Below are 14,300 nucleotides of genomic sequence, written 5' to 3' on the forward strand. Positions count from 1 at the left end.
ACAGAATTTAAAATGATATGGATAGATCCAGGTTTATGAGATCAAAATAATTCTTCCAAGTCGAAACAGAATAGATCTTAAAAAACAATAAATTAAGAAATTCCAATCCATTTCAACTCTGCTATCTTTATACTGCTCCACCCTTGATAGACTTTTTATCCATCTTCTTCCTTGCTTAGGAATGTGAGCATAGCATTTGCTGCCTATATTACGTAAGTGTTTAATACCAGTCCTTCTGTTAAACCACATCTCGAAGGGCATCTTATCAGGAGTACTTAATTTTCCTGACCTATTTAAAATATACACAGGAGTATTAGTAAGCTCCACCCATAAATACTCTAGCAGTAGTTTTTCACAGCTCTAGCTGCTTCATCAACAGTTCTATTGTCTTTCTTTATGAAGCCATTTAATTCACTACTGTAAGGCATGGTTAAAAGTTGCTCAATGCCATACTTATCTAGCGTATTTTTCATTTGCGTATTATCGAATTCACCTCCGTTGTCGGACTGAAATGCTTTAGCTGTATGACCTGCTCGTCTTCAATCCTTCAGGAGTTGAACAAACTTATCATGCACTTCACACTTTTCTTTAATGAAGTAAATGAATGTATAGCGAGTAAAGTTGTCTTTAAAAAGAACATAATAACAGAATCCCGACAATGAATGCTCAAATGGGCCAACAACATCCACGTGAATGACTTGTCCAGAAGTGGTTCTTTTTCTCTAGTTCCAAATTTTAATTTGTGCGCTTTGCCATAAACACAACCTTCACATAAATCTGAATCTATCGGAACTTTAATACCCAAGTCTAGTTCCAAATTTTAATTTAAGCACATTGCTGTAAACACAATCTTTGCATAACTTCAAATCTATCAAAACATTAATACCCAATTCTCGATCAATAAGTTCTTTGACGTGATGCTTGTTCTGGTGAGCACCAAGTGAGTTGGCCATGCGGTTAGGGGCTCACAGCTGTGAGCTTGCATTCAGGGGACAGTGAGTTCAAACTCCACTGTCGGCAGCCTGAAGATGGTTTTCCATGGTTTCCCATTTTCACACCAGGCAAATTCTGGGGCTGTACCTTAATTAAGGCAACGGCCGCTTCCTTCCCACTCCTAGCCCTTTCCCATACCATCTTCGCCATAAGACCTATTTGTGTTGATGCGACATAAAGCCAATTGTAAAAAAGAAAAAAAAATTAAAAGGGTTCTTGTGAGCAAGTCTCCCATGATAAAGTTGTAAAGTGCTATTGCTATCCTGCACTGCATTTACAGACTCGTTTTTATCAGTTAAATTACACAGAACATAAAACATATAAACCTCCATGATGGAAACGCTTGCTGGTATCTATTGTTTGTAATACCAATATAAATGGTCCATTATTGGACATTATAAATTTTCCAGCTAATTCATTCCTGGTTGCCAGCGTTTTGTCCCCGTGTGCTAGGTTGAGCTCATCAGTTGGTATCTAACACACCTACCAAGACGCATGGCTAGTGCACACCGTGGCGTGATGTGAATATAATGGTGTGTCAGTAAGAGAGACGAAAACGCGTTGCTTCTGCGCAGGTGACGTCACACGGGGAGCACTGCGTTAAACTGGCTCTGCGGCTACATGGCTTGTAGCTGTTGTATTTTTAATGTGTTAAACACGCGTTATGTATTAAATATGTGTCGTACATAACTTGAAGCTCTTTTATTCGTTTCATTAATATGCACGGATCACACTTTTGAAAAATCCGGGATGTGCAGTAGCAGGCTGTTTAAGCTACTACAGGAAAACCAAAGGATCATACACAAAGTATTTTTCATTCCCGAAAAATGAAGATCTTGCCAGACTGTGGGAAAACGCTTGTCGGCGCAATGATAAATTTAGTGTGAAACACGGTACGTATTTATAGTTGACGATACATTATTATTGTCTTTATTCGATACATGCTGTGTTAATACAAAGTTTGTTATTACGTTATTACTTTAGGTCGAGTTTGCTCGCTTTATTTCGCTGTGACGTGCTTTGAAATCCCTTTAAGACAATAACTTCTAAATAATCGGAATAAAAGCAGCCGTGAATTAAAACCGGATGTATGAGTCTATGCCACTATGAGGAAATATATTAACTCCTAATAGTGGCAGGAGGGTTGAGAGGGAAAAACAGAAAAATCGACATAAGGATGTAGCTGAACTTCTAAGATCGCCGGCTGCTGATTTAACAGGTGAGTGAAGAAACACAATAAATACATGTTCAAATGTTATATAACATTCCACTTTTTTCAACTGAAAGAATAAATAACTTGTCTTTGTTAATTTTAGGGAAGATGAAACTGAAGAAATGGTGGACTATAACGGATAAAATGGAACTAAAGAGTTGGATGATTTGAGAAGAAAGATCCTACTGTTGGAAAGAGAAAATAGTGACTTAAGGAAAAATATGAACAGCTATTGAAGAATGAATGGGAATTACTACCACAACTAAAAAAGGCAAATGGCATTTCTGAGACAATTACTTCAATGTTCGGACATATTTTTTCTCCAGGGCAAATACAATTTTTAATGAACCATGAAAATAAAATAAAATCCGCCTCTGTGGTGTAGTGGTTCGTGTGATTAGCTCCCCCCCCGGAGGTCCGGGTTCGATTCCCGGCTCTGCCACGAAATTTGAAAAGTGGTATGAGAGCTGGAAACAGGTCCACTCAGCCTCGGGAGGTCAACTGAGTAGAGGTGGGTTAGACTCCCACCTCAGCCATCCTGGAAGTGGTTTTCCGTGGTTTCCCACTTCTCCTCCAGGCAAATGCCAGGATGGTACTAACTTAAGGCCCCGGCCTCATCCTTCTGTCTCCCCTGTGTATCCCTTCCAATCTTTCCATCTCTCACAAGGTCCCTGTTCAGCATAGCAGGTGAGGCCGCCTGGGCGAGGTACTGGTCATCCTCCCCAGTTGTATCTCCGACCCAATGTCTCACGCTCCAGGACACTACCCTTGAGGCGGTAGAGGTGGGATCCCTCGCTGACTCCGAGGGAAAAACCAACCCTGGAGGGTAAACAGATTAAGAAAGAAAGGTACAACTGTTCGGCAACCACAAACGAACTGACTCCAATGTGTCTCAAGAGGAAATGTAATGAGACCCAGTTACGAGTTACTGAAAGTTACAAATATACTGGAGAAGTAATTTAATGACCGTCACGGTAACTACCTTTGCGGGGAACCCTACATATTTGACAAACTAACAGAGAACCATGAAGCAATTACCGCCAACGGTGAAAATTCCTCGAGAAGTGAGTTTAACTTTAGCGTGCAAAATATCTTGTATTCGCTTGAAACAGTTAAAACAGGGAGAAAATTTTATAAACGTCCAAGAAAATGTCGAACATTACAAACTGCTAGAGCTGCCGTATAACGCTTATGCGTAAGGCATTCATTGCATAAATGTAAGAATAAAATACTTAGGATATTAATGATATAATAATAAAATGACTGTAATAACATATTACTGGTCTTTCGATTGTAAACGAATACATTTTGATCGATGCGCTCTCTTCACAGAGCGGGAAATGTTACCGCCTTCCTTGCTTTGCTACCAGCGTGACGTCACTGCGGTAGGCTGGATGCGCACTGACACACCATTATACTTTCATCATGCACCGTGGAGGCCACTGCGTAGGCTACTTGCATACCTGCCAACTTTCCCGATTTAGGCGGGAGACTCCCGATTTTCGACAGTTTTTCCCGCCTCCCGATTATTCTATCTTTTCTCCCGATTTTAGCTTATTTTTAGTGAATTTCAAACATTTGTTTTCAAATCCCGCCATTTCAGCTTTTTTACGCCAGTGGCTGGAAGTCCTTCGCCCATTGGCCGCTTTCAAACGAAATATCGACGTTTACTAATGCGAAAAATGTGCGCGAATGTGCGATGTTTATTGAAACCTGTATATCGCGACGCGTATATCGACAGTCAATCTCTCGTTCTCGCGTACTATGTCCGTGTTCGTTCACACAAGACCGATTGGAGTCGGTCTTGGTTCACATCAGTCTAGTCGATTCCATCCTCTTTGGTCGATTCTAGAGACTAGTCACTTTCTTAGTAATTTAGTGACATAATTTCAATGATAACGACTGGTGTCTTTTCTAGAGATTTTAGGAGCCATTTGGAGACAATTCTGACTAATTTTAATTTATCTCAATATAAATAAAATAACAGTTTTGCCTGTACATTGCTCAGAATTTAAAAAGAATGATATTTCCGTGCCGATCGTGACCACAGTAACAAGGGGAAATGCCCGTTTTAATTTTCTGTAATTTCTGTCTATGTGTTTGTACTATATGTACGTACGTACGCAGGCTCATCACGAGAAAACGGCTGAAGAGAATTTAATGAAAATCGGTATATAACGTCGGGGAATAAGTCGCTACAATCTAGGCCATAAATAAATTTATTCACGCTGAGTGAAATGGTAGTTTAGGGGAAGGCCTAAAATTTAATTCTCAAATATTTATGTTATTATTGCCCCTAGCGATAAATACAACATAACTAAAGTTATATATTATTAAATTTCCTATCATTTATGTATGATAAATTTTTACTGTACCAGCTATGATAAGACATTCATGAATTTGGATTTTTTTTTTTTTTTTTTTTTTTTGCCAAGTCCATATCAGTGCCGAGGTACGAGAAAATGGCGAACAGAATTTTATGTTAAGTCGGGGAATAAGGAACTACAGTCTATGCTATAAATAATTTTATTCACTCTGTTCGAAATGGTAGTTTAAGGGAAGGTGCCAAAAAATTAATTTTTAATTACCTATCTTAGTGGTCATATTGAAAAGAACTACATAACAAAAGTTACAGAGAATGCAATTTCGATTATTTATGGTCTTATTCAGTTTTGCAAGAGACAGTTCTCATGAATGATTCGTATTGAAACTGACTTAAGCAAATTATCACAAAAATAATTTATTCTATTATCACCACCTATTCAATACAAACTACATGCTACATGGATGAAATTTACATAATACTATATACACTTCTCAGGGACATGTTTCGCCCCTTGTTTAAGGGCATCATCAGCCTATAGGTAACCTTAAGGTCAAATGTCTGAAACATTATCTATTCATACATGGATTACAATGAAAAGTATGTTAGACATTAATCCATGTATGAATAGATAATGTTTCAGACATTTGACCTTAAGGTTACCTACAGGCTGATGATGCCCTTTACAAGGGGTGAAACATGTCCCTGAGAAGTGTATAGAGTATTATGTAGATTTCATCCACATAGCACATGGCTTGTATTGAAAAGGTGGTGATAATAGAATAAATTATTTTTGTGATAATTTGCTTATTCAGTTTTACCGTTCCGACTATAATAATATTGGTGGTGATGGTGATTAAATTTTGAAGATGATTATAAGAATGAGAAAAAAGTCGTGAAGGAACAATCGCTTGAATAATAACACAAGAGGGAGTCATGAAAGAAAGGATGAATCACTTTACATTAGATGCTGTAATATCACAGATTCGGAAGAAAACTAAAGTGAAGGCCTCCAATATAGAAAGCCCATAAAATTGATCAACAATAACATTACATTGACCATTGTTATTGTGATGTGCATTGTGTATTCTGCTGTCATTTATCTACAATAGATGGAATTACTGCTGCATTTCGAGTATAACAGCCTGCCTGAATATTGGCGGGAAGAACCTGGGGAGTGGGAAGTTAGATCACTTTCTTTAGCATGGCATACCTGTGGTTCATAAATTTTCTGATACTACTGGTACGTAACACACTGGATCATCATAATATTCCACCTATTCGATACCTACTCTGAGGTAGTGATTTGAATGAGCAATGTGCAGACTTAAACGGAATAATTACACAGGAGTGTTCACGGCTCTCTGCAGCCTGGTCGTTCTAGCTCTGAAACTTTGAACTGTTAGATTGACACTGTAGTACTTTTCGCTAAAAGTGAGAACATGTTCTGTTTTCATTTTATCGAATATTTCTTATGAAAGCATTACTTTTAACCGTGACATTCATACTGGCATCATTGTAATGACATGTTGCCTTCAGTTGGGAAAATTATAAGGACAGTCTTTCTGAGAATTCCATAGCGAACGAGGGTACATCAGCTAGTTATTTGATCTTTGCATAATCACGCGGGCGCTTGATGCAATATATTAATCTATGCATTTGCTAAGTAATGGCATCTAAGTGCATGACTGATTCACACATGTGGAGCACGAGTTCATACTATTTTCGGTAGGCTTATCGGAGACTGATCATCTCACTCACATACTTCCTGTGAGGGAATAGAGATGTGTAACTTTTAGCCTTGTAACCTCATATAGCAACAGTCGGCCTTTGAGACAATAAGTGTTGTAAATATATTGTAGTACTGTATTGCGCAAGACATGTAGAATAAGCAATTTTGACCAATTATATCTCCTGATTTTTCCTGATTTTCAAATCAAAATCTCCTGATTTTTGGTTTTGTAAAGTTGGCAGGTATGGCTACTTGGAGTCACTGGCAGTGCCAATGCACTATGAGAGACTTTGTCTCATTACCAAAAAATTGATGCCTGCTTGGCCATCAGATGTTATAGATATTGATTCCTATAGGAAATCAGAAATATTTGTCCCAAATGAGTAAATTTATTACCAATATATATGGTCCGTTATTGGACATTATAAATTTTCCAGCGAACTCATTCCTGGTTGCCAGTGTTTTGCCCCCGTGTGCTAGGTTGGGCTCATCAGTTGGTACCTAGCACACCTACCAAGACGCATGGCTAGTGCACACCGTGGAGGCCACTACGTAGGCTACTTGGAGCCACCGAGTTCGAAAATGCCTACATTTTTTGGGATCAGCATTATAACATTAATAGTAATCTAAATGATGTTCTCAACACAAATAGTCCATTAATTGAACAAATCCCTAATTTACTCACTGCCTTTAATATAAATACCAATAATTTTATGAAAATATTTAATTATAAACACGTTAACAATTTCCCCACTGCAATAGTAGCCACTTCCAAGTCACCGATTCACACTAAACCCCCTCTACCTTTTCCTAATGTCCTCAATGCTCCATTTAACCCCCCTCTCTCCCGACTCATTCTCTGCCTTCACATACACACCCCTACAATACATGTAGTAGGGCCCCTAAACTGTATGGTTAGCGACAATGAATCAAACCCAACAACAGTTAGAAAACAACTATAAATCACAACCTTCAGCATTAACAGGGGAGAAAGAGTAAGGTTGCACCCTTAATGTACAGGTTTACGTGCTCAGGAGTATATGTTGAGATCCTGAAGCCATTTATGCATTTCACTGAGGAGAGTAGGCTGTTCCAATGGTCATCAGAGGCAGAGGCTGCTTTCCATTCACTGAGGGAGCTTCTGTATATGGCACCCATCCTGGGATATCCCAAGCTTGGAGAGAAGTTCATCATGGACACCAACGCCAACAACATAGGAATTGCTGGGGTGCTGTCACAGGTGCACGACATCTTACACTTACTGTTAATCTGGCATGTTAGCACTGTACAGTCATGGTTTATGCCAGAATTACATATTGCCACTGCAATACTGTTAAAGTCACTAGTGATACAATTGCGGGTATAATTAAAGCATATTTTCTTTTTCTGTGAGATTGTAAATCTGTTTGAGTAATACCACGTAAGTAGAATTGTGGCATGTTCGAATAATGCATTTAATAACATAGTTCATGTGAAATGATGAACACAGCATTTTATTAATTACAGTTTTATTTCGTCCAATACCTACGTAGAAATTTCGATCAGTATGTCTAAGAAGCAAGAAAAATCTGCAAGAACTCCTCCGAAAAGGAAAGCAAAATTACGTCCTTTACAAATATCAGGTCAAGATATGTTTATACATGGCTACGAGGAATTGAAACGTGAAGACAATAAAGAAGGTATCATTTGTAGTGATACAGACTTTATGATAAGAGTTTTAAAATTAACTGAGGTAAGTGTTTATTTTAATCTTGTTTCTATGATAAGTTTTTGACATAATGAGAATTAGTTGAAATGGAAGAATATTTCATTATGAACCTAAGCTAACCTAATCATGTCTTCTCTCGAATTTGATACGGTTTGCAGACTTAGCCTTTGTGTGTTCATATTGACTGACAGTATATGTGTATGTAATATATTTGCTTGTGTGTATTATTACAGTTTGGTTTCACTTTAGTCCAAAAAGTAAAAGTAATAGGAACTTTCAACAAGGGAGTTAAATTATCTACTCCAGGTAAACACTGGAAGCGTGAGCATCCAGTGACTGGTATAGACAGTTCTTTTAACAAAGTGATAGCAAGGTTTATATACGATAAAATACATAAAGATAAGGTAACTTCGCAAGGAATCTATTGCAACATTATTTATAGAAAATGGCATGCAGGTGAGATAACCTCCCAGAAATGTTTTGTGCATATATCGACAGCTATACAGCTATTTTGAGCCTCTCACAACACCCTTTTCTCTCTCCACAGGAGAATTTGTAACTATAAGAAAGGTTTACGACTACATGAAAGCAAATTATGACACTTATTTGTACAAGTGGTCAGAAACATCATTAAAAAGAATTTTGAAGGCCATGGGATTTGTATCAATCAATCAATCAATCAATCAATCAATCAATCAATCAATCAATCAATCAATCAATCAATCAATCAATCAATCAATCAATCAATCAATCAATCAATCAATCAATCAATCAATCAATCAATCAATCAATCAATCAATCAATCAATCAATCAATCAATCAATCAATCAATCAATCAATCAATCAATCAATCAATCAATCAATCAATCAATCAATCAATCAATCAATCAATCAATCAATCAATCAATCAATCAATCAATCAATCAATCAATCAATCAATCAATCAATCAATCAATCAATCAATCAATCAATCAATCAATCAATCAATCAATCAATCAATCAATCAATCAATCAATCAATCAATCAATCAATCAATCAATCAATCAATCAATCAATCAATCAATCAATCAATCAATCAATCAATCAATCAATCAATCAATCAATCAATCAATCAATCAATCAATCAATCAATTAATTCTGATCTGCATTTAGCGCAGTCGCCCAGGTGGCAGATTGCCTACCTGTTGTTTTCCTAGCCTTTTCTTAAATGATCGCAAAGAAATTGGAAAATTATTGAACATTTCCGTTGGTAAGTTATTCCAATCCCTAACTCCCCTTCCTATAAATGAATATTTGGCCCAATTTGTCCTCTTGAATTCCAACTTTATCTTCATATTGTGATCTTTCCTACTTTTAAAGACACCACTCAAACTTATTCGGCTACTGATGTCCTCCCATGTCATCTCTCCTCTGACAGCTCGGAACATACCATTTAATCGAGCAGCTCGTCTACTTTATCCCAAATTTTCCCAGCCCAAACTTTGCAACATTTTTGTAACACTACTCTTTTGTCAGAAATCACCCAGAACAAATCAAGCTGCTTTTCTTTGGATTTTTTCCAGTTCTTGAATCAAGTAATTCTGGTGAGGGTCCCATACACTGGAACCATACTCTAGTTGGGGTCTTACCAGAGACTTATATACCCTCTCCTTTACATCCTTACTACAACCCCTAAATACCCTCATAACCATGTGCAGAGATCTGTACCCTTTATTAACAATCATATTTGTGTGATTACCCCAATGAAGGTCTTTTCTTATATTAACACTTAGGTACTTACAATGATCCCCAAAAGGAACTTTCACCCTATCAACGCAGTAATTAAAACTGAGAGGACTTTTCCTATTTGTGAAACTCACAACCTGACTTTTAACCCTGTTTATTATCATACCATTGTCAACCATCCATCTCACAACACTATCGAGGTCACCCTGCAGCCGCTCACAATCTTGTAACTTATTTATTACTCTGTACAGAATAACATCATCTGCAAACAGCATTATCTCTGATTCCACTTCTTTACACATATCATTGATATATATATATATGAAAACATAAAGGTCCAATAATACTGCCTTGAGGAATTCCCCTCTTAATTATTACAGGGTCAGATAAAGCTTCGCCTACTCTAATTCTCTGAGTTCTATTTTCTAGAAATATAGCCACCCATTCAGTCACTCTTTTTTCTAGTCCAATTGCACTCATTTTTGCCAGTAGTCTTCCATGATCTACCCTATCAAATGCCTTAGATAGGTCAATCGCAGTACAGTCCATTTGGCCTCCTGAATCCAGGATATCTGCTATATCTTGCTGAAATCCAACAATCTGAGCTTCAGTCAAAAAACCTTTCCTAAACCCAAACTGCCTTCTGTCAAACCAGTTATTAATTTTGCAAACATGTCTAATATAATCAGAAAGAATGCTTTCCCATAGCTTACATACAATGCATGTCAAACTGACTGGCCTGTAATTTTCAGCTTTATGTCTATCAGCCTTTCCTGTATACACAGGGGCTACTATAGCAACTCTCCATTCATTTGGTATAGCTCCTTCAACCAAACAATAATCAAATAAGTATTTCAACCCATTGCCTTTAGAGAAATCTTATCAATTCCAGCTGCTTTTCTAGTTTTCAACTTTTGTATCTTACTGTAAATGTCATTGTTATCATAGGTAAATTTTAATACTTCTTTAGTGTTACTCACATCCCCTATCTGGACATTATCCTTGTAACCAACAATCTTTACATACTGCTGACTGAATACTTCTCCACTCCCCTTGTTCATTAATGATTCCTGGAATGTCCTTCTTTGAACCTGTTTCTGCCTTGAAGTACCTATACATACTCTTCAATTTTTCACTAAAATTTGTATGACCACCAATTATGCTTGCCATCATGTTATCCTTAGCTGACTTCTTTGCTAGATTCAATTTCCTAGTAAGTTCCTTCAATTTCTCCTTACTTCTCCTCTGTTATAATATAGTGGATCCTTACCATTCCTTACCACCTTTAAAGGAACAAACCTATTTTCACATTTCTCAACAATTGCTTGAAAAATGGATCCCTATGCATATGTTAAAGAAAATGAAGACATTTGTTTTAAGAGATCCTGTTTTCTGAGGGAATACATGTGAAATAAGGAGAGCGAGAACCCAAAACCTATTTTTTTCTTGGATGAGACTTGTATTTTTATGACTGGTGAATATATATTTTATAAGTTATTTTGCTGGCAGGACCTAGTATTTATAGTGCACTATGTCTTCTGGTATGGGCTAGAACAATTTTTTATACTTTCAATAATCTGTCTCTGTCTTATCCTTGGCTTTGACAATATGAAAGTAACTGAGGTATGAGCAAAACTAGTAATACCATTTCTTCTGCAGACAGTCCCTGCTATGAATGGTATGAAAATGTTGCTCATAGGGTCAGTTGGTGCATGCATTTCAGTGGGCTTCGCAGACTAATATGTAATAGCAACTTCTGGCTCGGTGAGGAAAGCAACGGGAAACTACCTCACTCTTCATTTCCCTAGTACGCCTCTTCAGTGATGCCTAGGCCATCTATGACAGCTGATGGCAGAGCTGTTGAAGATCCAACCAGCCTTAAGGCTGAAGAATGAACATACATATACATTATGATATTTTATATAACAGTCATAGAGTAATTTTTCTTCATCAGGTGTCTTTGGTTTCAAATGTGCATTTCTCTTTCTCAGTCACCCACATACTCCTGGAATAAACCACACAAATCTGGACATGATGTCCAAGGAGTAATTCATCAACCTATATCTGAGGGCGAAAGACCGGTTATTGTTCATGCTGAAGTGAAAAATGCTTTTGTATCTGGTTTGTTCTTATTTTATTTTACTTCATTTTCTTATTATTGTGAGCTGATCTCTCTTCACACAGTTATGAAGGTATTTAGGGGTTGTAGTAAGGATGTAAAGGAGAGGGCACATAAGTCTCTGGTAAGACCCCAACTAGAGTATGGTTCCAGAGTATGGGACCCTCACCAGGATTACTTGATTCGAGAACTGGAAAAAATTCAAAGGAAAGCAGCTCGATTTGTTCTGGGTGATTTCTGACAAAAGAGTAGCGTTACAGAAATGTTGCAGAGTTTGGGCTTGGGAGACTTAGGAGAAAGGAGGTAAGCTGCTTGACTAAGTAGTATGTTCCGAGCTGTCAGTGGAGAGATGGTGTGGAATGACATTGGTACACGAATAAGTATGAGTAGTGTTTTAAAAGTAGGAAAGATTATAGTACAATGATAAATATAGAATTTAAGTGTACAAATTGGGGCAAATATTTGTTTTTTAAGAAAAGGAGTTAGGGATTGGAATAATTTACCAAGGGAGATGTATAATAAATTTCCAAATTCTTTGCAATTATTGAAGAAAAGACTAGGTAAACAACATCTGCCACCTGGGCGATTGTCCTAAGTGCAGATCAGTGGTGACTGATTGATTGAAATTGACCAGCACAATATAGGAAGTGGCATTATAACTTACTGCTAAACTGGGTGCTATCTGTTATTCTTGATTTTGACTTCTCCACTCTTAAGGAACCTCTTGGTTATTAAAAAGACCTGCAGGTATTCACTTTAGGCCAACAATTAACTTTAGAGAGGAACTTCAATTAAAACTTCTCCAGTGTATTTTCATATAATATTACTGAATATTGGTGTCTGCAAAATTACTTGTACTGTAGGCCTATTTATTAGGTTTGTTCTGTATTCGACAATCTCCTCCTGAATCAGTGTATGATAGCTCACTGTTGGACACCTTCTAAGCTTATATTTTTGTGTTTGATACAAGTTCAGTGTTCGTCGCAATTACCTTTGTTCTAAGGTATTAAAATTAGTGTTTACAGTTATATCATTGATTTCTAATCTAGATATACTAATGGAAGTAAAATCATGATGGATTTTAGGGTAAAGTAGTGTAAGTAGTAATTCACTGACTTCATCATCAGGTGACTTTGCTGCATTGTGGTTACTTTCACTTAAAATCAGATATCTTTTTCAATCATTCAATATAAATCCCAATTTTGTCTATTAATGTCAATGAAGAGGATGATCTCATATTTTTAGAGAATACTTTTTAGAAGAAATAACTTCATGCTAAAACTCAAAATTCTTACAGGTGCTGATTTTATATTTGCCACAAACTTGAAGAGAAATCAAGATTATCATGGTGCTATGAACAATGAGAATTTTCAGATGTGGGTGGAAACACAATCATAGGATTAAGAAATGTAGGATCCTGTGTTATTGTAATGGATAATGCAGCATATCACTGTAAGCTTGTGGAGCATCAACTGACAATGAAATGGAGGAAGGATAAATTAGTGGTCATTATACTAGATTGAATATTTTCTCTTTTACTGAATGATATTTAATGATGTTACAGAATTTAATTTTAATTTTTCCTTTAATTTATAGTCATCTTTGAGGCAGTATGAGGTGTCTCCACCAGAAAATGCAACAAAAGATGAGCTGCAAAGGTAATATGAACTGGAGTCACGTAAGGAGGTATAGTAAACACCTAAACTTAAACGCCTAAACATAAGTTTAGGTAATGTTGTTTACTTACATGTATGCATAACAACATTCCTGTGGTTTTTTTGCACCAGGTATATTGTTGATGAGATGCTGCACAATGAAGGCTATACTGTTCTACAACGTCCTCCATATCACTCATTTTTCAATGCTGTCGAATTAGTATGGTCTGTGGCAAAGCAGTGTTATAATTAGGGAGCGGATTTTTATGTAATTACATATTTTTTTGCGTAAGTTTTAACACAAGTTACGAAGTTCATTATTCCTATTGTGCATCCCAAAGTGTAAAAACTGAATCTTATTTCACATAAAAACACATATTTTCACATTTTTTAAATGTAAATACATATTTTAAGAAAATCTATAATAAGCACATAAATCGGCAATATTTGTTGGTCAATAAAATTTAAAATGCTTCTGTGTTATAAAACAATGCTCATATTTTCATTTTACGATTACGATATTGTTTTTAACAGTGTATTTAACATAATGTATCTGAATGTTTCGGCTATTTATGGACTTCCCTCCATAAGTTCTAAAACTTGCTGGTCACTGGCTACGTCGTTACATTTAGACAGCGATTTGATTTGCTGCACAAGATGTTTCCTTGCATGATGTCATTCCAACTCTTTATGAGTCAGCCCTGTCAGGTTTTGTTTATAGAATATCAGCGAAAGGCAATCACGGAGAGATAAGGTGACGTAATTCCGTTACGACATGAGAGACTCGGAAGAATATTGCCCCACCATTAGGTAGTGGAATTTCATCACTCCT

The sequence above is a fragment of the Anabrus simplex genome, chromosome 3, assembly GCF_040414725.1.
Source record: "Anabrus simplex isolate iqAnaSimp1 chromosome 3, ASM4041472v1, whole genome shotgun sequence".
NCBI classification, from domain to species: domain Eukaryota; kingdom Metazoa; phylum Arthropoda; class Insecta; order Orthoptera; family Tettigoniidae; genus Anabrus; species Anabrus simplex.